The sequence below is a fragment of the Trachypithecus francoisi genome, unplaced genomic scaffold, assembly GCF_009764315.1.
Source record: "Trachypithecus francoisi isolate TF-2019V2 unplaced genomic scaffold, Tfra_2.0 Lachesis_group4, whole genome shotgun sequence".
NCBI classification, from domain to species: Eukaryota; Metazoa; Chordata; class Mammalia; order Primates; family Cercopithecidae; genus Trachypithecus; species Trachypithecus francoisi.
The window spans coordinates 108,940,852-108,963,654 of record NW_022681469.1 but is presented as its reverse complement, the minus strand read 5'-3'; the positions used below and the strand labels follow the sequence as shown (position 1 = coordinate 108,963,654).

Sequence of the window (22,803 nt, the reverse complement as noted above, 5' to 3'; positions counted from 1 at the left end):
CTATAGAATAGTGAAACTATTCTATGCCAGAAGTCCCACCCTGTGGTTTTTTTTTTTTTTAAAAAAACAAAACCTAAAAAACAGGTAACATGTACAATTCCATGAAGTACCACAAAGTGAAATTTATATAGGAACCATCTGGCTCAAGAAATAAAAATGATACCTGTATCTCAGAAGCCCCCATCCCATCTCCTCCTGATCATTACCCTTCTCTCCTCCAGTGGAATGTCACAACTGCATAAGACTGTATAATTGTCTCAAAATAGAAAATTTAATTCTAAGGAAATAAAATAATGCCATTGAAAATGGATGGTATATTTCAATAAAAGGGGTAAGATCAACTGGATTAATATACCTATAAAGAACTGAAACTCGATCCCTACCTCACACCGTAGATTAAAATTAATTCCAGATGAATTAAAGGTCCAAATGTTAAATCTAAAACAATTTTTAAAAGCCTTTGCAAACACTTGATGTTGTCAGTCCTTTTAAATTTTAGCATTACTAGTGAACACCTTTTCATAAGTTTATTGGCCATTTGGATATTTGTATGTATTTTTTTTGTGACCTATATGTTTAAAAGTCATGTTTGTCTTTTTTCTTTTGTTTATTTTTTTATAGAGACAGGGTCTCACTATGTTGCCCAGACTGGTCTCAAACTTTCTGGCTCAAGTAATCCTCCCACCTCAGCATCCCACATAGCTGGGACTACAGGCACATGCCACCATGCCTGGCTAATTTTTTTTTTTTTTTTTTTTTTGTAGAGACAGAGTCTCCCTATGTTGCCCAGACTGGTCTCAAATTCCTGGACTTAAGCGATCCTCCTACCTTGGTCTCCCAAAGTGCTGGGATTACAGGTGTGAGCCACTGCACCTGGCCCCATTTTTCTATTGAGTTGCTTTCTTTATCTTATACATTTGTAGGAATTCTTTATTTATAATCTAGTAATTCTTAATTTTTTGATTATATTTGTTGCAAATATCTTCTCTCATTCCATGGCTTGCCATTTCACTCTTTCAGTCATGTATTTTAATGAGAAGAAGTTCTTCATTTTAATGTTACTCAAGTTCTCCTCCATGGTTAGCACTTTCTGTTAGTCTTTTCTCACCTTAAGTTCTTGGAGATGCTCTCTAGGAGATTTATTGTTTTACACTTGACATTTAGACTTTTAATCTACCTGTAATTAATTTTTTATCTATGGTGTGAGGTATAAGGATCAAGTGTCAGTTCTTCCCAGGTATACTAATCCAGTTGATTTTACCCCTTTTATTGAAAAATACTATCCATTTTCAATAATATTATTTTATTTCCTTAAAATTAAAATTTCTATTTTAAGACAATTGTACAGTCCTTTGCAATTGTGAGAATAATACAGAGAGATCTCATGTACCCTTTATCCAGTTTCCCCTAGTGGCAACATCTTACAAAACTACAGTACAGTGTCACAACCAGGATATTGACAGTGATGCAGTTCAAATACAGAAAAGTCCCATCCCACAAGTATTCCTCTTTTTACCCTTTTAAAGCCACACCCCCTTCCCTCACCCCTATTCCATCTCAGACCTCTGGTAACCACTAATCTGTTCTCTATTTCTTTTTTTTTTTTTTTTTTGAGACGGAGTCTCGCTCTGTCGCCCAGGCTGGAGTGCAGTGGCCGGTTCTCAGCTCACTGCAAGCTCCGCCTCCTGGGTTCACGCCATTCTCCTGCCTCAGCCTCCTGAGTAGCTGGGACTACAGGCGCCCGCCAGGTCGCCCGGCTAGTTTTTTGTATTTTTGGTAGAGACGGGGTTTCACCATGTTAGCCAGGATGGTCTTGATCTCCTGACCTCGTGATCCGCCCATCTCGGCCTCCCAAAGTGCTGGGATTACAGGCTTGAGCCACCGCGCCCGGCCTGTTCTCTATTTCTATAATTTTGTCTTTTCAAGTACAAATGCTCCTCAATTTATGATAGAGTTACTTCCTGATAAACACATCATAAGTCAACAATATCATGTCAAAAATGCATTTAATACCCCAATAAACCCATTATAAAGTAAAAAAAAAATTATAAATCAAAACACCGTAAGTCAGGGACTGTCAGTCTGCTGTGTAAATGGAATCACACAGTATGTAACATTTTGGGATTATATTTTCCCCCCCACAAAATTCCTGGTGATTCATTCAAGTTGTGATGCTTATCAATAGTTTGTTATTTTCTATAATTGAGTAGTGACATTATTTCTTAACCTGGGTCTCTCTACTTAGCTTATTGTATGTAGTGTGTATACATGTGTGCATGCTCATGCATGTGTGTGCTTCTGTGAGTGTGGAAGTATGATTTCAGCATTGCACAGGCATGTAGTCACTATTCCAGTCATCTAATGTGTCTGAGGGCTGAGAGCTCAGCTGGATAAGTGAGGGGAACAAAAGATGAGGTGAGACGCTGGGAGGAACACAGATTCCCGGCTCAGTCCCCAAGCCACTGGTTGCTAAGGAACCATGAATACATTTCTGGGATTGCAGACTGACCCTGTTCCCCTGGGATCTGCAGAGGGCTCAGCTGGGCAGGCCTGGTTCCACCTTCGCTGGAGGCTGGGGCTGGTGCACTACAGACCCTTGAGATGCTGTGGAATTGGTGGCAAGGGAAAAGCATATCCTGTCTCCTTATTTTTAATCATGTTGTTGAATCTTCTAACAACATTATCCATTTACAGCGCCCTGAGCCAGCCAACTTCTCTGGCGTGGCCCAGTTTGAAGCCTCTGCAGTCATGTGCCCATTACAGGTGGCGCGTGCTACACTGAGATGAGTGTCTTGCCCAGATTCACACCATCCTGAAGCAGGGCCAACAGGGAGTCCTCTGGTTCTTTAGCTTTTGGTTGTCTCCATGAGACCTAGAGTGGTAACAGGAGCTCTTCCCCAAGCAGTCAGGGATCTGAGCCAATGCAGTGACAGAATGGGAACCCCTTGAGCCCTCTGGACACCTGGAATCCTGGAGAGGGCATTAGGTTAGGAATTGGGGATTGGGACTCTAGCCCTGGCACAGAACTGGCATGTTGCCTTCTTGACATATGCATCATCAGATGGAGGGGTGGATGGATGTATAGATGGATGGACTGATGGGTGGGTGATGAATGGATGGATGCAGGGGTGGATGGATGGGCGGGTGGATGGATGGGTGGATGGATGCATAGGTGAGTGGATGGATGGGTGGGTGAATGGATGAATAGGTGAATAGATGAATAGATGGGTGAATGGATGGAAGAAAGATGAATGGGTGGATGGGTAGATGGGAGAGTGGGTGAGTGGATAGGTGGATGGATAAATGAATGGCTTGGTGGGTGGATGCTAGAAGGATATATGGATGATGAATGGATGGATGGGTGGGTGGGTGAATGGATGAATGGATAGGTGAGTGGCTGGATGGGTGAATGAATGGATGGATGAATGGGTGAATGGATGGATGAAGGATGAATGGATGGATGGATAGGTAGATGGGTGAGTGGGTGGGTGGATAGGTGGATGCTAAACAGATATATGGATGATGGATGGATGGATAGATGAGTGTGAATGGATGAATGGATAGGTGAGTGGCTGGATGGGTGGATGAATGGATGGATGAGTGGATGAATGGATGGATGAAGGATGATGGATGGATAGGTAGATGGGTGAGTGGGTGGGTGGATAGGTGGATGGATAAATGGATGGATTGGTGGGTGGATGCTAGACAGATATATGGATGATGGATGGATGGATAGATGAGTGTGAATGGATGAATGGATAGGTGGGTGGATGGATGGGTGGATAGATGGATGAATGGATGGATGAGTGGATAGGTGGAGAGGTGGGTGGATGGATGGATGAATGGATGGGTGGATGCTAGGAGGACATATGGATGATGAATAAATGGATGGATGGGTGGGTGTGTGAATGGATGAATGGGCAGTTGGGTGGATGAATGGATGGATGGATGGATGGATGAAGGATGAATGGATGAGTGGATGGGTGAGTGGGTGGGTGGAGAGGTGGATGGATGAATGAATGGATGGATTGATGGGTAGGTGGGTGGATGCTCGAGGATGCCTGAATGAGAGAGGATGTAGATTAATGATGATGGAAGTAGATAATGAATGAATGGATGATGGATACAGAGACCTACAGGGACTGGAAAAAGACAATGTCAGTATGGACAGGAGCTTGGAAGAAGTGGGAGTGTAGAAGTCCCCCAGGTAAAGAGACTAATGTCACCAAATGACAAATGGAGACACTGAGGCCCCCAGAAGTGGCTTGTCCAAGCCTAGGGAGTCAGAGAGTGGCAGAGCTGGGACCCAAACCTGGTCCTGCCTAAGTCCTGATCCAGGCTTCCCTCTCCACTGCTTCACATCTGCAGACAGCGGGGTCTAAACCAGGAGCCAGGGGCCTCTGGGATGCCAGCGGTGATCCCAGCAGACAGGAGGTCTGTTTGTACCCTCGGAGGCCGATGCAGGGGATCTGGGAATCAGGGCTCTGGGGTCTCCACCCAAGGCTGCCACCTCCTGCTCTGCAGCCTTGGGTGCTACTCCTGGCAACAAGCATTGATTGAGCACCAGCTGTTTTCGGCGCTAGACATTAGGCCCTGGGCTGGACCCTGAGAGATTTGGTCAGGTAAGCTCTGTGGTCCCTGATGTCAGGGGACTTATGGCCCTCCTTCAGCTTCTTCATCTGTAAAATGGGCAGGGGGTTAGAATCGACACCTCTGAAGGCTGTGTTAGGCTGGAATTCCCAGCTTCAGGGTCCCAGGCCTGACCTGCCACTCCCACGCCCCAGGCCTGACCCACTGCCAGCTCTGCGTCCCACAAGCTGGCCACCGGGTAGGTCTCTGTTGGCATCGGTGGCCAGTGAGAGCCGAAGGCGTCGTGGAGGTTCGTGTGGACCACGGCCTCCCTGTGCAGCTGTCTCAACCCCACACCCGGGACATTGCCAGGCTGTGTCTAAGGGCTGGGCCAGGGAGCTCAGGATATGTTTAACTTTGAAAAATGGACCTTCACAGCCCATTAGGCCTCAGCGGCGCCTCGGGCGGTGTGGGGAAGAGGGAGATGCCAGGGCATGAAATCGCTGAGGTATTTAAAGGCCGATTCTGCATTCCTGACCAGCAATGTCTGCCTGCCAAGGCCGGCAGTACCAGGCTCCAGGCTGGACTGGCGCAGCGGTGCTCACGTGCCCACGATGGCCACAGTGGCTGGTGGGTGGAGGAGTGCCGGGCACAAGGGACTCCTTTCGGCTCTGAGTGTCATGACCCTCCTGGCATCTGCTATTTCCTGCTTCCGTGACCTTGGACAAGACACTTTTTGCCACTGGGCCTCAGTTTCTCCACTTTCACTGTGGTCTGTGTGCCAAGTAGCACTTCTATTTTTAGAAGCAGAAGCTGGTTGTAAACTGCACAGATCTGTCTGGCCTGCCTTGCCAAGGCCGGATTGCCAGAGGGTTCTGTGAGTACCGATAGTGGCTGCAGGGACGGGCTGGGCTGCGTGGTGGAGCCTGGGCTGCGTGGTGGAGCCTGGGCTGAGGGCTGCTCCCTCTGGCCATCCAGGTCCACTCAGGGCTCATGGCAGTATAGGGTGCACCTCTCTCCCGAGCCTGGGCTGGGAGGGCCTTGCGACAGGCAACGTGGAGAGGAGTGGGGCTGGGCGCTTAGGGCGCTTGAATTGGGGGTGCATCTGCGTGGAGCTGGAGAAGAGACAGCCAAGAAAGATCGGGGCTGATCAGCAGAGGCGGGTACTGCTGTGGCACTTTAAACGTGGAAAATTGCCTTCGTCATGTACGCTAGTTGCAGTGGCATAGACAGCGCGTGCCTGGGGCCAGTGGTCCACCTGCCAGCTGCACCTGCCCCTGGCTGGGTGGAGTGGGGAGGGAGATTCTTGAGGCCCTCCTGGGGCTCCCTCCCCTCAACCTCACCAGCTCCCTGACTCTGCTCTGTGACCTAGGGTCAGTTACCTTATGTCTCTGAGCTTCTATTAATATTTCCTTCATTGGAAACTAGGGACGTTTCCTTAATTCCCAGGTCTGAGGACTGTGGGAATCACAGGAGAGAAAGTGAAAGAACGCCCAGTGGGGGCCACATCAGCTTCTGCTTCTTTCTGTGTACCCTGCAGGGAATGGCAGGGACCTCACAAGACTGGCCTGGGCCTGCACCACGCTCTGCCTTGTGCTGGCTGGGCTGTTACTCTCTCAGCCTTAGTTTTGTTGTCTGTAAAATGGGCACAGGTCAGCCTCTCCCTGTGAACAAGGCTGTGAAGATTCAGCCCCAGCTGGGCTGGCCCATCCTTCACCCTTCTTGAGGGGTGTAGGCCCCCAGGAAGTGACTGCCCATGCAGACCCCTAGTGACCAGATGCTGGGTTCTGCTAGGGTCCTGGTGGTGGGCAGCGCAGGTCCTGGAGACATTCATGGCCATGTGGACACCTTCAGAGTCCAGCAGACGTGGGGTTAGGAAGACAGGATGTACTGGCTGGGGAAGGCAACGCCCATCAGGGCAGCCTCAGAAAGTGCCCGATTCCAAGAGCTTGGGCAGCCGTGTACACGTAGGTGACATGGACTTGGACTGCCCCGTGTGTCTGGGCAGGCGTGTACACACACTGGTGTGGCTGGGCAGGCGTGTGCACACACTGGTGTGCCTGAGCAGGCGTGTACACACACTGGTGTGCCTGGGCAGGCGTGTGTACACACTGGTGTGCCTGGGCAGGCGTGTGCACATACGTGTACACATAGGTGACATGGACTTAGACTGCCTGGTGCGCCCAGGCAGGTGTGTCCTCCAGGGACAGAGTGTACGGTGTGTGGTGTGGGGGGTGACCCACTTCTGGTGCGAGAACACACACACACCTGTGGACGTAGCCTTGTTGGGCGTGTGCACACCTGCGGGGGGTCCGTGTACACCGCTGTGTGAACACCTGGCGGTGCCCAGGCCGTGTGAACACATGGAGGTGAGCACGGACACACGCGTGCATGCTCTCTGTGTGTGTCCACGGACAGCTGTGCGCGCCACACTCACCCCTCCTCCTCGTCCCCATGGCAACCCCAGAGCAGGTGTCTGGGAGATCCTGATTGGTGCTGATGGACACGGGGTGCAGGGCACACAGGATGGGGCTCCCCAGGGACGGCTGGGCCAATCGGGGTTCCTGGACAGAGGCTCCAGCAGGAGTGAGAGTGCTTTCTCCTCCCCAGCCCGTGCCATCTCCCCCTGCTTGCCGGCCAGGTGGGCAGTGCTCGTGAAGCCCCCGTCTGGCTGTGATTCCTACAGGGCGATGGGAGCAATACAGCCCTGTCTGGCCTGTCCATGCGCCCACGCTTAGAGCTGAACAGCCCTCAGGGCCACAGACTCAGCAGGGAGCCCCTAGTCTCCTGGTCTCACTTCCTAGAAAGAGAAACCGAGACTTGAAGCAGCTCCAGCCGGGGGTCCCCAGCCAACCCGGGCAGACTCAGGCCCCTCACACTCCACCATGCCCACCTCCATGTGGAAGGAGGCAGGGAGCCCCAGGTCCCAGGCTTGGAAGGCCGGTGCTGGGCAGGGCTGGGGAATGCTGTTGCCTTAAACCCACACTGGCCTCCCTGCTGGCGGTTTTCCTGCCTCCCTTTGCCATTTTGCTGGTTATCAAAAACCTTTGCTGCAAGACCCAGGCCGGCCCAGCCCAGCGCCTCCCATCCTCCTGTGAAGTCATCCGCTCAGTTGGCAGGGTTCCCATGGCAACGGCAGTGATGTCACAAAGAGCTGGAGGAGGATGGCTGGAGGGAGGACTGGGGTGAGGCTCCGGGAGGGGATTCCTGGCTTCTCCCAGGCCTTCTAGAAAGATAGAACTCTGGTCCGTCAGTCACTCAATGGGCCGGGGCTTATGCCCTAGTAGCAGATCCCAGGGGTTCCCCCCGCCTCCCTGAGACAGGAAACCACCCCCTTGAAGCAGTCAACTCCCCCAGCACCCAGACACCCACCTGTCCAGGTGTGGAGGCCCTTGTAGGAGCGAGGGTATGAGACGGGAGGCCCTGACACCAAAACGTCACCGTCACCATGGCTGGCCCACACAGCGGCCCTTTGCCAAACTTAGACTGTCTCTGAGAGCTGCTGGCTGCACATCCCCCAGGGTGCATTTGAGACCACCTGTCAGCTGCCCTGCACTTGAGTTTCTTGATCTTCACTGCTATTAATAGTTTAATTCCAGAACCAAATAAATTGTCTGTTCGACAGAAGTGGAGGACTCTGAGAGTCTCCCTGACCCTGGCTGCCAACAGCAGCCCTGTGCCTGGCTGGGACAAATACCAGCTCCCTGCCCTCCCTGTTGAGTGCTGCAGAGGGGCATTGGGCGTCGTGCACATGTGCCCATCCCCCTCACTTTGAGTTACACTGCAGACGTCTCAGGACGCACGTGGCTGTGCCAGGCAGCACACGTGGCCGACAGGCACGTGGTGACCTGCCCCATGGCTCTGGAGCTCATCGCAGCCCGCTGGGGCTGTGAGGGTTTGGTCCCTCCACCAGGAAAGCCACCAGGACCCCGCTCCTGCCTGAGAACCCCAGGGAGTAGTAGTGTGCCGGGTATGTGTGACCGGCCTCCCAGCCCTTCCCAGCACCAGCTGCGTCCTCTTCCTCCAGGGCTGCAGCTCAGGGCTCAGGTGTCCGCGTCGAGGGCCCTCCCAAAAGGGCAGGAGCAGGACTATTGGCACAGGCCTGGGCGAGTCTCACTGGGAGGCGGGAGCAGACTCAGCCCCCCAAGTCCATCAGCCCCACTTTGAAAACCATGCAGCCGGGCACGGTGGCTCATGCCTGTAATCCCAGCACTTTGAGAGGCTGAGGCGGGCGGATGATCTGAGGTCAGGAGTTCAAGACCAGCCTGGCCAACATGGAGAAGCCCTGTCTCTACTAAAAAATACAAAAATTCACTGGGTGTTGTGGTGGACACCTGTAATCCCAGCTACTTGGGAGGCTGAGGCAGGGAGAATTGTTTGAACCCAGGAAGAGGAGGTCGCAGTGAGCTGAGATCGTGCCACTGTACTCCAGCCTGGGTGACAGAGCGAGACTCTGTCTCAAAAGAAAACCAAAAAAAGTGCTGGTTTGGTTTCACTGACTCCCTTTCATTTGTTCACAAACATTTACTCAGCAAATCTTGTTGGGCCCGCCAGGCCCTCGGGGTACCAGACAAAGTCTGTTTCCTCCTGGAGTGTGCATTTATTAAATGCCCATTGTATGCCGAGCCCCAGGCTGGTTTAGATGTGGGGGCACAGCAGTGAGCAGGGCAGACATGACTCCTGCCTGCCTTTGTCGGCCCCGGCTCTCATAACAAAACCTGGACACTGGGGTCTAGATACCAGCATACATTATCTCCCCGCCCCCAAGACTGAAAGTCTGGGATCAGGTGCCAGCGGGGTTGGTTCTAGGAGGGCCAGTGTCCTGGTTTGCAGATGGCCACCTTCTCACCGTGTCCTCTCAAGGCAGAGAGAGAGGGAGAAAGAAAGAGACAGAGGGAGAGAGAGAGAAAGAGGGGGAGAGAGGGGGAGAGAGAGACAGAGGGAGAGAGAGGAGAGAGAGAGAGGGAGGGAAAGAAAGACAGAGGGAGAGAGAGAGCACGCAAATGCCCTGGTGTCTTTCTTCTTTCTTTCTTTTTTTTTTCCCCTGGAGATGGCCTCCCTCTGTCACCCAGGCTGGAGTGCAGTGACCCCATCACAGCTCACTGCAGCCTCCACCTCCTGGGCACAAGCCATCCTCCCACCTCAGGTTCCAGAGTAGCTGGGACCACAGGTGCGTGCCCCCACACCCACATGCTAATTATTGTTTAAAACTTTTTTCTGTGGAGATGGAGTCTTGTTATATTGCCCAGGCTGGTCTTGAACTCCTGGCTCAATCAGTCCTCCTGCCTCAGCCTCCCAAAGTGTTGAGATTACAGGTGTGAGCCATGGCACCCAGCCTGGCATCCTTCCTTGTAAAGGCTCTAATCCTATCCTGGGCCCCATCCTCATGACCTCAGCTAACCCCGATCACCTCCCAGAGACCCTGCCACCTCCTCTCGTCGGCCTGGGGTCAGAGCTTCATCCCAGGGATGTTGGGCACACTTCAGCCCACGGCCCTGCCCGTAAGGAGCGGAGGGTCCGATGGGGTGACTCAAGTGAAGGAAGGCATTAGGAAAACAACAGGGGCCACAGGAAATGACCGTGAGCAGTGCATTAGCAGGGACTGGTCAGCCCCTTTTGGTGGGGCAGGCTGGGAGGCTTCTCAGAGGAGGTGACTCGCCCAGGCTGGGGTCCAAGGCCCAACGCCCCTCACTGGCTTTGAGACCTTGGAGAAGCCGCTGCCCTCTTTGATCTGGGCTTCCCAACAGGGGTGGGACAGCCAAGAGGCAGGGCTGGAGATGAGGATGGCAAGTTGCCCCTCCCCAGGCAGGGCAGAGAGGAGCCCCCACCCTTCCAGGCAGGAGAGAGGCCAGATCTAGAGGGGAAGGGGGAGGGTCTCATGCCTGTATTCCCATCCACGGACACGCAGAGGGCCTGAGCCCCCTGCTCGGCTGCCACAGAGTGTGGGACTGAGAGAGGAACAATCGTGACCCTGCCCCCTCCTCCTCCATGGGGGTATCTGGGCTGCTGGAGGAGCTGGTGCTGGGAGGAGCTGGTACTGGGAGCACCCTGGGGCCTGCACTCCCCACTCCATGGGGTGGGACTGACCACTGGGGTTGACCCTGCCTGCCAGGTCCCTGCACAGCCGAGGCCAGCCTGCTGTATGGCACATGTTTAGGGTCTGTGTTCCCAGCTTCCCACTGGCCTTGGGACCTCTGAGCCTATCGTCTCATCCACGGGTACAACTGGAAAAATTGGTATTTGCCAAATTTGCAACAACTCCTGTGTGATCTCAGGCCCCTCTCTAGGGCGATCTCCACCTCCTGCCCCCACCCTTCCTCCTTCCGGGATTTTGTCTCTGTTTTTCACCAGGATCGGGGCTGCCTGCCCATGAACACATCAAGGCATGTATCACCTGAGCAGATTTTAAAAAATTATTTAATTGAAATTTATTTGAGAGACAGGGTCTCTCTCTGTCACCCAGGCTGGAGTGCAGTGGTACAATCATGGCTCACTGCAACCTTGAACTCCTGACTTCAAGTGATCCTCCCACCTCAGCCTCCAGGTGTGGGAAGAAAGGAGAGACAGACAGGGCAGTGGGGCTGGGGCCAGGCCTGGGCTTTCCACAGAGCCGGCTGGCTGAGGGGCGGGTGCTGACTAAGGCAGCGGGCTTGGAGAAGACGTCGGACTTTCTTGTTTCTAATAAATATTTCCAAATGTGCCTGACATAACAGTTACCATCTCTCCTGGCCTTCTGCATCTCTCTAGGTGCCTTTTTTTTCATACGATGCCTACATTTGAACATCTCACCAAATTTTTAGCCAATTAGATTCCAAGGGAACCTCAGCCTTCGTTTCAGGCAAACAAGCAAATTTCAAGCCTCATTTTCTACTTCTAATAAGCACTTATCAAATTTACAGCTCTTACCTACAATCCATCAGGTTAATGCCTTCAGAATATTCCTGCCTCCCTTTTGTGGCAATTTTCTTTTCCTGTGTTGCACCCTCAGCGCTCGCTCTGACTTTGCTAAGCAAATTAGCACGTCAGCTTCCTGTCGGGTGAGGAATGGTTGGGCCACAACAGTGAGAAGATGGGGCGAGGGGGCCCGGCCACTGTTAGCAGCCGCAATGAGATTTTTTTTTACAACATATAAAACATTGTGCCATCCTGAATCACAAAGTCCTAATTAAATATGAATCCTTTTCTGGGGGCCTGGCATTTAAATATATGTAATAGCATATTATTTCTCTCTTTAATTTCGAAAGCAATATGCATGTGTATACACTAAAGAAAACTAGGAAAATGCTGAAAACAGAAGATGTAAGCTCAGGTTCCACCATGCAAGAGAAGCTTGTCTGCATTTGAGAGTTTCTCCTTCTGGTCTTTTTTCTTCTTCTGAGGATCGGCGTTTGTTTCAGGGTTGATATCACTCTTAAAAGAAACTTAAAAATTTGAGATGTAAGTTACATACAGAAAAGTTCACAAATTCTCACTGTGCACAGTTTAATGAATTTTCACAAGCACCCCAGTCAAGAAACAGAATGAAACCAGCCCCCGCAGCCCCAGAAGTCTCCTGATGTTCTCTCCAGGTTACCTCAGGGTAAACACTACCTAGTTCCTTCCAGCACAGCTGAATTTTGCCTATGTTTGCATGTTGTATAAATGAACCATCCTGTATATACACATTGTGTCTGGGCACTTCTGTATATGGAACCTGTGAAATTCATTCATCCTTGTTAGATGTAATGGCAGTTCCTTCCTCTTCACTGCTGTATAGTATTCCCACGTAAGGCCATACCTCAGTTGATGTATCCCTTCTCTGCTGATGGCCTTTTGGGTTGTTTCTAGTTTGGGCTGTTGCGGGTACTGTGAGCAGTGATGCAGTTCCCAGCACATGTGTTTTGTAGAGACATGTTGGTATCTCTGTCCATCTTGAGAATGGACTTGTTGAGTCTGATCGTTCACTGATCTCCAGCAGTTTCCAAGTTGCAGCCAGGTGCAATGGCTCACACCTGTAATCCCAGCACTTTGGGAGGCTGAGGTGGGCAGATCACTTGAGCCCAGGAGTTTTAAACAAGCCTGGGCGACATAGTGAGACCCTGTCTCTAAAAATTATTTTTTTTAATTAGCTGGGTGTAGTGACACATACCTGTGGGCCCAGCTACTCAGGAGGCTGAGGTGGGAGGATCACCTGAGCTCTAGGAGGTCCAGGTTGCAGTGAGCCGTGATTGCGCCACTGCAGTCCAGCCTGGGCAACAGAGCAAGACTCCATTTCAAAAAAATAAAACAACAAAACCCCCAAATTTCCGAGTTGCAAAATATTCATTAACGTTATTAAAATGACGATGCTGGCCGGGTGCGGTGGCTCATGCCTATAATCCCAGCACTTTGGAAGGCTGAGGCGGGGAGTTCACCTGAGGTTAGGAGTTCGAGACCAGCCTGGCCAATGTGGTGAAACCCCGTCTCTACTAAAAATACAAAAATTAGCTGGGCATGGTGGTGTGTGCCTGTCATCCCAGCTACTCAGGGGCTAAGGCAGGAGAATCGCTTGAACCCAGGAGACGGAGGCTGCAGTGAACCAATATCACACCACTACACTCCAGCCTGGTTCACAGAGCGAGACTCCATCATAAATAAATAAATAACCACAGTCAATAATAAGGGGGTGCTTTAATTGATTTAGTCATTCTCCTCTTTTTTTTTTTGGAGATGGAGTCTCACTCTGTGGACCAGGCTGGAGTGCTGTGGCACCATCTCAGTTCACTGCAACCTCTGCCTCCTGAGTTCAAGTGTTTCTCCTGCCTCAGCCTCCCAAGTAGCTGGGATTACAGGCGCCCGCCACCATGCCCAACTGGTTTTTGTATTTTTAGTAGAGACGGGGTTTCACCATGTTGGGCAGGCTGGTCTCAAACTTCTGTTCTCAGGTGATCCACCCGCCTCGGCCTCCCAAAGTGCTGGGATTACAGGCGTGAGCCACCGCGCCCAGCCTCATCATTGTCCTCTTATTGAAAACTTTGGTGGTTTCCATTTTCCATTTTTTTTTCTTCTCTATCAAGCAGCAATGGAAATCTTGCGCTGTGCCTGGTTTTCTCTCTGGGATTCTCTCCTTATGATAGGTTCTCAGGAGTGGGGCTGCTGGGTGAAAGGCACGCCATCCCCTCACAGCCCTGTGGTGGTGTAGACTGTGAGTTGGAACAAACCGTCTATACAGCAGGGTGCGAAAGTCCCGTCCGAGCCAGGGAAAGAATAACTGCCGTGTGAACCTTGTGTGAATGCATCTGTGTCACCACAGACGGGGTGAAGACCTAGAACGCTGGCGGCCCTCAGAGGCTTCTGGCACGTTCTGTCCGGATCCCAGCGCTCTGTCATTCCTGATCATAGCAGCCAGCATTCCTGGACAGTTGATTCTGGGTTTACCCGTTCTGAACTTCCTGTAAATGAAATCTTTGCATACTTCTTCCCTTCTGACCTCGTTCTTCTGGTCAGCACTCTCGGGGGAGACATACCCGTTCGTTGTGCTTGGTGCTGGTTCATTCTCATCACTGAAGAGTATTCTGTCCTAAGAGGGGTCGGGGATCGGTTCCAGTTTGGGGCTGTGGTCAGCTCCCTTGCATATCTCCTGCTTCACACATGTGGGGCCCTCCCCGAGGTTTATACCCCAGAGAACAGTTGCCGGTCTCAGGTATGCACGGTTTCACGCCAGCTCTTTCCCAGAGCGGTGGTGAGGCTTTGCACCCTCAGGACAGCGGGCGAGAGTTCCTGTTGCTCCACATCCTCCTGTCCCGGAGCCAGATCTGATGAGATGCTTGAAGCCTCCCCGTCTGGTGGGTGTGTCCCAGTATCTTACCAAACTTTCATTTGAATTTCCCTGATGAGTAATGAAGTTGAGCACAGGGTTTTTGGCCGTGTGGATGTCCTCATTTGTGAAATGCCTTTTCAAGATCTCTGCTCATTTTATGACTGAGGTGTTGGTTTTCCTTATTAATTCGTAAGAGGTGTTTATAGATTCTGAATGAGATCACAGTCTCTCAGAAGATAGCTATTGTGTAGCTTGTGTTTTAATACTTTGTATGTTGTATGTGTGTGTGCGTGTGTGTTTGTGTGTATGCGTGTGTGTATGTGTATGTGTGCGTGCGTGCATGTGTATGCTGTGTGCGTGTGTGCATACGTGTGTGTGCATGTGTATGTGTGCGTGCGTGTGTGCGTGGGTGTGTGTATGTGTATGATGTGTGTGTGTGCGTGTATGGTGTGTGTATGGTTGTGTGTGCGTGTGCACACGTTGTGTGTGTGGTATGTGTGCACGTGTGTGTATGATTGTGCATGTGTGTGTGCGCGTATGTGTGCATGTGTGTGCATAGTTTAGAGACAGAGTGTTGACCTGTTACCTAGGCTGGAGTGCAGTGGTGGGATCATGGCTCACTGCACCCTTGACCTCCCTGGCTCAAGTGATCCTCCCACCTCAGCCTCCAGAGTAGCTGGGACTACAGGCACACTCCATCACGCCTGGCTAATTTTTTAAACAAATTTTGTAGACATAGTGTCTTATTATGTTGTCCAGGCTAGATTTTCATAGTATATTTTTACGAGCAGAAATTCTTTATTTTTATGTAGTAGTATTTGTCAATATATTCTTGCATGAGTGGGAAGAAATTCTTTCCTGTCTCTTGATCATCAATATATTTTTCTGGCTGGGTGTAGTGGCTCATGCTGGTAATCCCAGCACTTTGGGAGGCTGAGGTGGGAGGACTGCTTGAGCCCAGGAGTTCAAGACTAGCCTGGGCAACATAACAAGACCCCTTCTCTAAAAAAAAAATTAGTGGGGCACAAATGTACATGCCTGTAGTCCTAGGTACTTGGGAGGCTGGGGTGGGAGGATCACCCGAGGCTGAGAAGCTCGAGGCTGCGGTGAGCTGTGATTATGTCACTGCATTCCAGCCTATGAAACAGAGTGAGACCCTATCTCAATCCACAAATATATATTTGTATTATATATACATATTTTATCTTTTTTCTACTTTATCTTTCAAAATGTATAGTTCTTCTTTTCCCGTTTAGGTCTGTAATCAGCCTGGAGTTGACTTTATATGTGATGTAAAGCAGGTATTCAGTTTCACTTTTTCCTATATATATTCAATTTATTAAAAAGTTATGCCTCCCCTATTAAGGGCTGTCTCATGGGTCAGTTTCTGGATTTTCTGTTTGTTCCACAGGCTTATGTGTCTAATCTTATAACAGTATCTCAATCACCATAGCTTTATAATCAACTATCATTATCTGATAGAAGAAGACCCTCCCTCAGCCGGGCACGGTGGCTCACGCCTGTAATCCCAGTGCTTTGGGAGGCCGAGGCGGGCAGATCACAAGGTCAGGAGATAGAGACCATCCTGGCTAACACAGTGAAACCCCATCTCTACTAAAAAAACAAAAAAATAGCCTGGTGTGGTGGTGGGCGCCTGTAGTCCCAGCTACTCGGGAGGCTGAGGCAGGAGAATGGCGTGCACCCAGGACACGGAGCTTGCAGTGAGCTGAGATCACTGCACTCCAGCCTGGGTGACAGAACGAGACTCCGTCTCAAAAAAAAAAAAAAAAAAAAGAAGACCTTCCCTCCACCTTGTTCTTTTTATTTGGCGACATTCTTGGCCTTTTTTTCTTCCATATACATTTTAGAGTTAGCTTGTCAAGTTCCACAAAAACAAAAATGGACTGTGATTTTTTATTGAGATTGCCTTGAATGCATAGATTAATTTGAAGAGTGTTGATGTTTCATAAATGTTCATTTTCTATTCATTACAGATGTATAGAAATTCAATATATATTTGTATATGAATTTTATGCTAATATTGTATTAATTTTGGTAACGTATACGTTCTTTTGGACTTTTTATATACATAATCACATTGTCTGTGGATAGCTAGAGCTTCATTTCTTTCTTTCCGAATCTTATAATTTTTGTTTCTTTTTCTTGCCTTATTGCAATGGCTGCAACTACTAGCACCGTGCTGAATCAGAGTGGTGGCAGCAAGCGTCCTTATGTTGCTCTTGATTGCAAAAAGTTACAACTGCACCATAGTGTGATGTGCTGTAAGTTACGCACATGTTAAGAGTGTTTGATCTGTATTGCTAAATGACTTTCCAAAAGAATTGTGCCAATTTCACCATAACCATGCCAGCCCTGCAATGTACTGGGATTTGTTTTAGTTCAGTGTTTTTGTTTTTTAGATCATGTCTCCTTTGATGGATCCATGGTGTTTCATTGCATTTTCTAAAAGTTTGCATTTCTCTGATTATACGGGAGGTTGGGCATTGGGCCATATGTTTTGTAACCACCTGAATTTTCTGTTTTGTGTTTGTTCCTTTACCCATTTGTTTATATGTTGTTGATGTTTCCCTAATCAATTCAAATGAGTTCTTTACATAATGAAGATAGTTATCATTTATCTGTCACATTCGCCACAAATATCTTTCCCTCTCTGCCATATAGCTTTTAATTTGGGTTACTTTTTATGTTCCTTTTTCTTATTTTTATTTGGTCACATCTGCCTCCTTTTTCTTTTAAAATTTATTCTCTTCCTTCTGAGCTTGGAAAGCCTCTCTCCCTCCTGAGAACTGATAAGTATTGAATTCTGTTTTCTTCCAGCATTTTTATGGCTTAATATTTCATATTTAACTGTTTACCCCGTCTGGAATTTGTGGGGCTGTGGGGTGTGAAGTGAGGAGTTAATTGCTGCTTGTAGTATACCAGGGGATGGAGCCTCATTTGCACTTCCAAGTCTCTGGGCTCGGCTTCCTCTGTCAGTGCTGAGCTGAGCAGGGGGAGATTAAAGGAAGCAGGGAGGTGGCATCTTGCGTGCTGGGATTGATTGTGGAGCCCTAATTACCACGGGGACAGTCCTACTCGCAGCCTCTGAGTTTCAGTCCAAAGTGAAGAACTCTCGGCTGAGTTTAGCCACATCCAGTGTAACCCTGGGGAGGCCTCTGCATGTGTTTGAGACTTGGTTTCCCGGTCTGTGAAATGTGGGTACTGATGACACCTGTCCTGTAAGGGCCATCACCGGGACTATGTTCGCCGGGGGGTTTGTCTTGCAAAAAGCAAGTGGCTGGGTGGGCTCAGTACAAATCCTAGCTCTTCTGTGTGACCTTGAGCAAGAGGTGTCACTGCGGTGTGCCTCAGTTTCCCCGTCTGAAAACAGGGGTAATAAAGCTGGAGTTTCCACCTCCTCATGGAGCTGGGGGATGATTCTGCAAGTCAGCCCATGGGAGGGCCTGGCGTTTGTGACAGGTGCACAATTGCTGGTGTTCTTGTTATGGGTGCTGCGCAGGAGAAGGTAGCCTGCAGCCAGGCATGGTGGTCTCTGGGTGGGGGACCCTGCCAGCTGTGAGTGGGCTGGTGGGTGGGACCCCCTCCCTTTCCCAGCGCTGATGGAGGCCATACTGTCCCCCTCGTCACCCCAAAACTGGGCTGTGGGGAGTGGGCACCCAGAGACCCGGTCTGTTAGTCCTGACCCAGACAAAAAGACCAGCATTGCCTGGAGAACCTACAATACACACACACAAGCACACACATACTCACACACGCACACACAAGCACACATGCGTGCACACATGCACACACTTGCACATACATGCACACATGTATACACACGCACAGGTGCACACTCGTGCATATGCTCACGCACACTCACACATGCATGTGCACACATGCTCACACACAGCCAGACCCTCCGTAAACACATGGTGATACACACAGAGCCATGTGGGTCACTTGGTCTTGGCTCCTTCCCACCCCAGGAGGCTCCACCCACAGCAGTACTAGGTGGGGGTCAGCTTGGGGTCCTGAGTGTGACCTGGGGTACACAGTCAGATCACCCACTGCCCTTGCTTGTGAGTCCCGTCTCCCTCACCCTGAGACTCCACATCACGTCACCCCTGCGAGGTCAGTACCAGGCCTGGGCACTCCTCCCCAGCCAGGTGCCCGATGCCCAGTGGGGGGCAGGGACTTGAGTGCGAACATCCCCTGCCTGCTGAGGGCCTGCCATATGCTGGGGTGTGGGCTGGGCAGGCCCCACACCAAGGGTCAGCCCTGTCCACCAGGGCTCAAGGTCAGCTTGGAGCCTCGTGGCGCTCCTGGCTAGAGAGAGGGCAGCCGTGGGTGTCCCCATCAGAATGTGGAGGCGGGGACAGTGAGGATGGGCCCTGAATGGAGGAGCCAGCCTGGGTGGGTCTGCAAGAGGCTCCCAGGCGGGGGGACACAGCAAGTGCAGAGGGCAGAGGTGGGGACCTGCTGCTGGGGGAGGGCGTATTAGAGAACAGAGGGACACCCAGTGGCCAGAGGGCAAAGCCCGCAGGAGGAAGCAGCCCGAGGGCTGCACGTCACATCCACAGGGCCCAGGGTGGGCAGCATGGAGGTGGGGGGCGGCAGGGACCCTGGGCGGGGCGGCACAGCTGTGCAGGAGGCTAGGCTGCTGGCATCAGCAGGCGCCCCTCCTCCCCACCTCGCTAAACAATCATGCACAAAATATGCAAATGGTATAATTACTGTTATTTGTTTTGCTGATATAAGTGTTTGAAATGCAAATGTCAAGTTTGGGCGCCTTCATTTTTCCAACCCTCTCACCCGGACATTTGCAAGTTGATGAGTTGTTCCTCGTCCTGGAAGGAGGAGGAGGAGCTCCCCCCAGCCGCCAGGGTGCCAGGAGAGTGAGTCCAACTCGGCAGCCGCCGAGGGCACCGCTGGGCCCCTCTTCCGACAGCACACAGTGGGCACCTCAGAAAGGAGGCCTCACAGCCTCACTGTGCACCTGTGTGATCGGCCCCTCGGAGCCTCAGTTTACCCTCATCTCTGGGGGCTGCTGTCCCTCTGGGCCCCGGCCCTTTCTGGCCCTGCCCTTTCCGGCTGATGGCAATTCAGTGGATGTCTTTGGGCCTTGGTTTCCCGTCCACAACATCCTGCACAGATTCGTTACCCTTCTGTAAAGCGGGGTCTCAGCGTCCCGGGATGGTCCTCAGGGAGGTCTGATGAGCCCCCGAATATCACAGACAAAACTGCCTGCGTATTTTCCAGGGTGGGTTCTTAGCTTTGACCCCTCCAGCTCAGCGGTCTCTGAGGCTCCCCAGCCTGCGATTCCAGACAAGATTGAGCTGTGAGCCTGCACCCTGACGAAGGGATCGTGACCATCTGTCACGATCATCCTTGTTCTACAGTGAGGGAAAGTGAGGCACAGCATTTCAGGGGCTTGTCAAGGTCATGGGTGTGGTGGTGTCGTTCAGTTGCCAGCCTAGCCTCCCTCTAGGTTCCTCCTCCGAGCCACCACAGACCACATACAAGGGCAGGAGCCACCACTTCTTCAAAACCCAGCAGCTGGCCAGGTGCGGTGGCTCACGCATTGTAATCCCAGCACTTTGGGAGACCGAGGCAGATGGATCACGAGGTCAGGAGTTCAAGACCAGCCTGGCCAAGGTGGTGAAACCCCGTCTCTACTAAAACTACAAAACTTAGCCGGGCGTGGTGGCAGGTGCCTGTGATCCTAGCTACTCGAGAGGCTGAGGCAGAGAATTGCTTGAACCTGGGAGGCAGAGGTAGCAGTGAGCCGAGATCGCACCATTGCACTCCAGCCTGGGCAACAGAGCAAGACTCCATCTCAAAACAAACAACAACAAACAAACAACCCCGCAGCTCCACATCCTCCAAGTCCCACCTTGCACTGCTGCCTCCCACACCACCCTGAATCTCCACGACATGCAAATCTGGGCATGCCCCCTGCCTTCCCAATGCAGCCCCTGGGCCAGCAACTGCTGTGTGTCAGATCACCAGCAACCCCACGAATCCCTGACCAATGCTGGCTATTCAGAAGCATGGATTTCTAGCAGCAATGCAAGGGCCACTGTGAGGTTGTCTGATCACCTTCACTCCTGTAAAGCGCACAGCCCCAGAGAGACCACCCTCCAGGCCTGGCTGGCTTCTACAGGGTGGATGAGTGGGCCCCTGCACCCCATCTTGTGTCCAGCCCCTCAGGTGCCATGTGTTGGCAGATGCCAGGTTGGATGTTGGGTTAAAGCTCAGGCCGTGCCCGAGGGGGTGCGTTGGATGCCTGGGCCTGGATGTGTCTGAGCGAGCCTTTGTGGAGAGCGATGGGTGTGCCTGTGCACGTGAGTGTGCATGCCTCTGTGCGTGCATACGTGTGTGTTCATGTGTGCACACATGTGCAACACGTGTACATATGTGTGCACGTGCATAAGTGTGTGTGTGTACACTCAGTCTGCTTGTGGCGCTAATGGAGAGTGAAATGCTCCAGGGCAGGTGCCCTGATGTGCACACCGTGCCTAGCACACGCATATGAGAACACACAGAGCCCACTCCCAAGGAGTCTGGGCCTCTGCTCACAGTGACACCGTGGTTCCGTGATGCCTGGGTGTTCCGCCTTTGGATGGCTTTGCTGGAAAGTCTAAGAGCAGCTGGAAATCCGTGTCCTGGCCGGACCCCTCCACGTGACTATGGGCTGGCTGCACACGTCTGTCTTCCTAGTCTGTAATATGGAGTGCTTTGCAGAGCTGGGCTGGGTATGCAGTAGGCACTCCACAAGCATGCATTCCTGCCTCTCCCCTGGGGCATTGTGGGAGGCTGGTGGACAAATGCCCTGCGTCACAGCATCTGCCCTCCCAGTGTGGGAAGCAGGGGCAACCCTGGGGCTGATGGGTGCCCTGGGAGGGGCCTTGGGCAGGACCAAACAAAGAAACTGGGCATGGGCTGGGTAGACGGCAGGGGGGCTCACGGGGCAAAGGCCTGGGGCAGAGCAGGTGTGGGCCTGGAAGTCTCCCCCTATGTTATTTCAGTTACCTTTTCCCACACAGGTTCAGTCTCATTAGCATATTCAAATACACACCATTATTATTTCAATTAGTGGTTAAGTAATTATCTCTAACTGATGAGCATCCCCCCACTTCCCCACATATTTTTTGGTTATTTACATCCGCTTCTAACCCACAATTTTAGGTAATTACATGCCACTCACTCATCTATTTGCACACACACACTTCCGCCAGCGACAGGTTCCTGTTCGCCTTCTAGCACTTGCTCCAGCTCTGGAGCTGTGGGAGCGGGTCACAGGCAGACAGACCAGGGGGCCCCTCCTGACCCCTGCCAGGGCCTCCTGAGGTTCCCTCAGCCTCCAGGGGCACAGGTGCAGCAGAACCCAGCGCCAGCCCCCACACCAACCTTGCCAAGCCCTTTGCACCCAGAATCCCTCTTTGTCCTGCAGACACCACCTCTTCTGGTCCCTGCACCCCACCAGTACCCCACAGTGCTTCCCCTTCTGCCCTCCAGGTGCAAAGGCGTCATTCATGGGGCTGGGCTCTGCACCACACCCCAGCTGTGCGTCCCTGGCAGGATGACTTCCCTTCTCAGCCTCAGTTTCCCTATCTGCAGAATGGGAATCAGGTACCTCCTCATGGTGAAGGAAGCAAGTATGCTGGTGAAATGAGATGAGGCCTGGAGAATCCTCAGCACCAGGGCTGGGCGTGCAGAGCTTCCTGGAATTGATCCAGTGGGTGGATGAATGACCTGACCTGTGGGTAGCATACTTCACTGATCAGCCCAAGGTCTCTCGCTCAGCAGACCAGCACAGAGCTGGGCTTGGGCCTGAGGCTTCTGCCTCCTGACTTAGTTTCCTTCTCGGTCATTGGCCTGGCCTGGCACTTGGCATCCTCTACTCTCAGGCAGCTGGGGTGGGAGGTGCCAGTGAGAGGGCCCTGCCAGGGATGGAGCAATTCTGGTGAGCACACCCAGGGCCTCTACCTAATCAGTCCAGCCTGTTGTTTCATCTGCCTTCACCTCATGGAGGGATGTTGGATGCAGTGTGCCTGGAAGGTTCCTATGGACCCAATGGCCCCAGAGCCTCCGGGGCTGCAGCCCCAGAGGTGGGCCCCACCTTTGCCCCAAACACCTGGGCCACCGCCAAGTGACTAGAGCTGGAATTGGTTGCAGTGACCCCAGGTCTGGCAACTCCCTCACTCTGCAGTTCAGCTCACATCTTGCATCTGCTGTTGGCTCCTCTCCCCTCTGTCCCGGCTGGCACGTGGCTCCATGTGTCAGCCTGCTCTGTGTGTCAGGAAGTCCCCGGCCTCTACGATTTGTTCTTGAGTTGTGACGTACCTGCAGTCCGACACATGTGTGACCAACAGCTGGTGGCTCTGGCAGATGGGGTCTTCCAGCAGCTGAGAGGGCTGCAGGAGGCTGTGCTCCATCCCTCCTCACCCTCC

At 51.8% G+C, this 22,803-nt stretch overlaps 1 pseudogene; it reads right to left on the bottom strand.

Moving 5' to 3' along the window:
• Positions 1-6,493: 6,493 nt before the first annotated feature.
• On the bottom strand, positions 6,494-22,788 carry LOC117072192 (annotated as a pseudogene).
• Between the last annotated feature and the right edge of the window lie 15 nt (positions 22,789-22,803).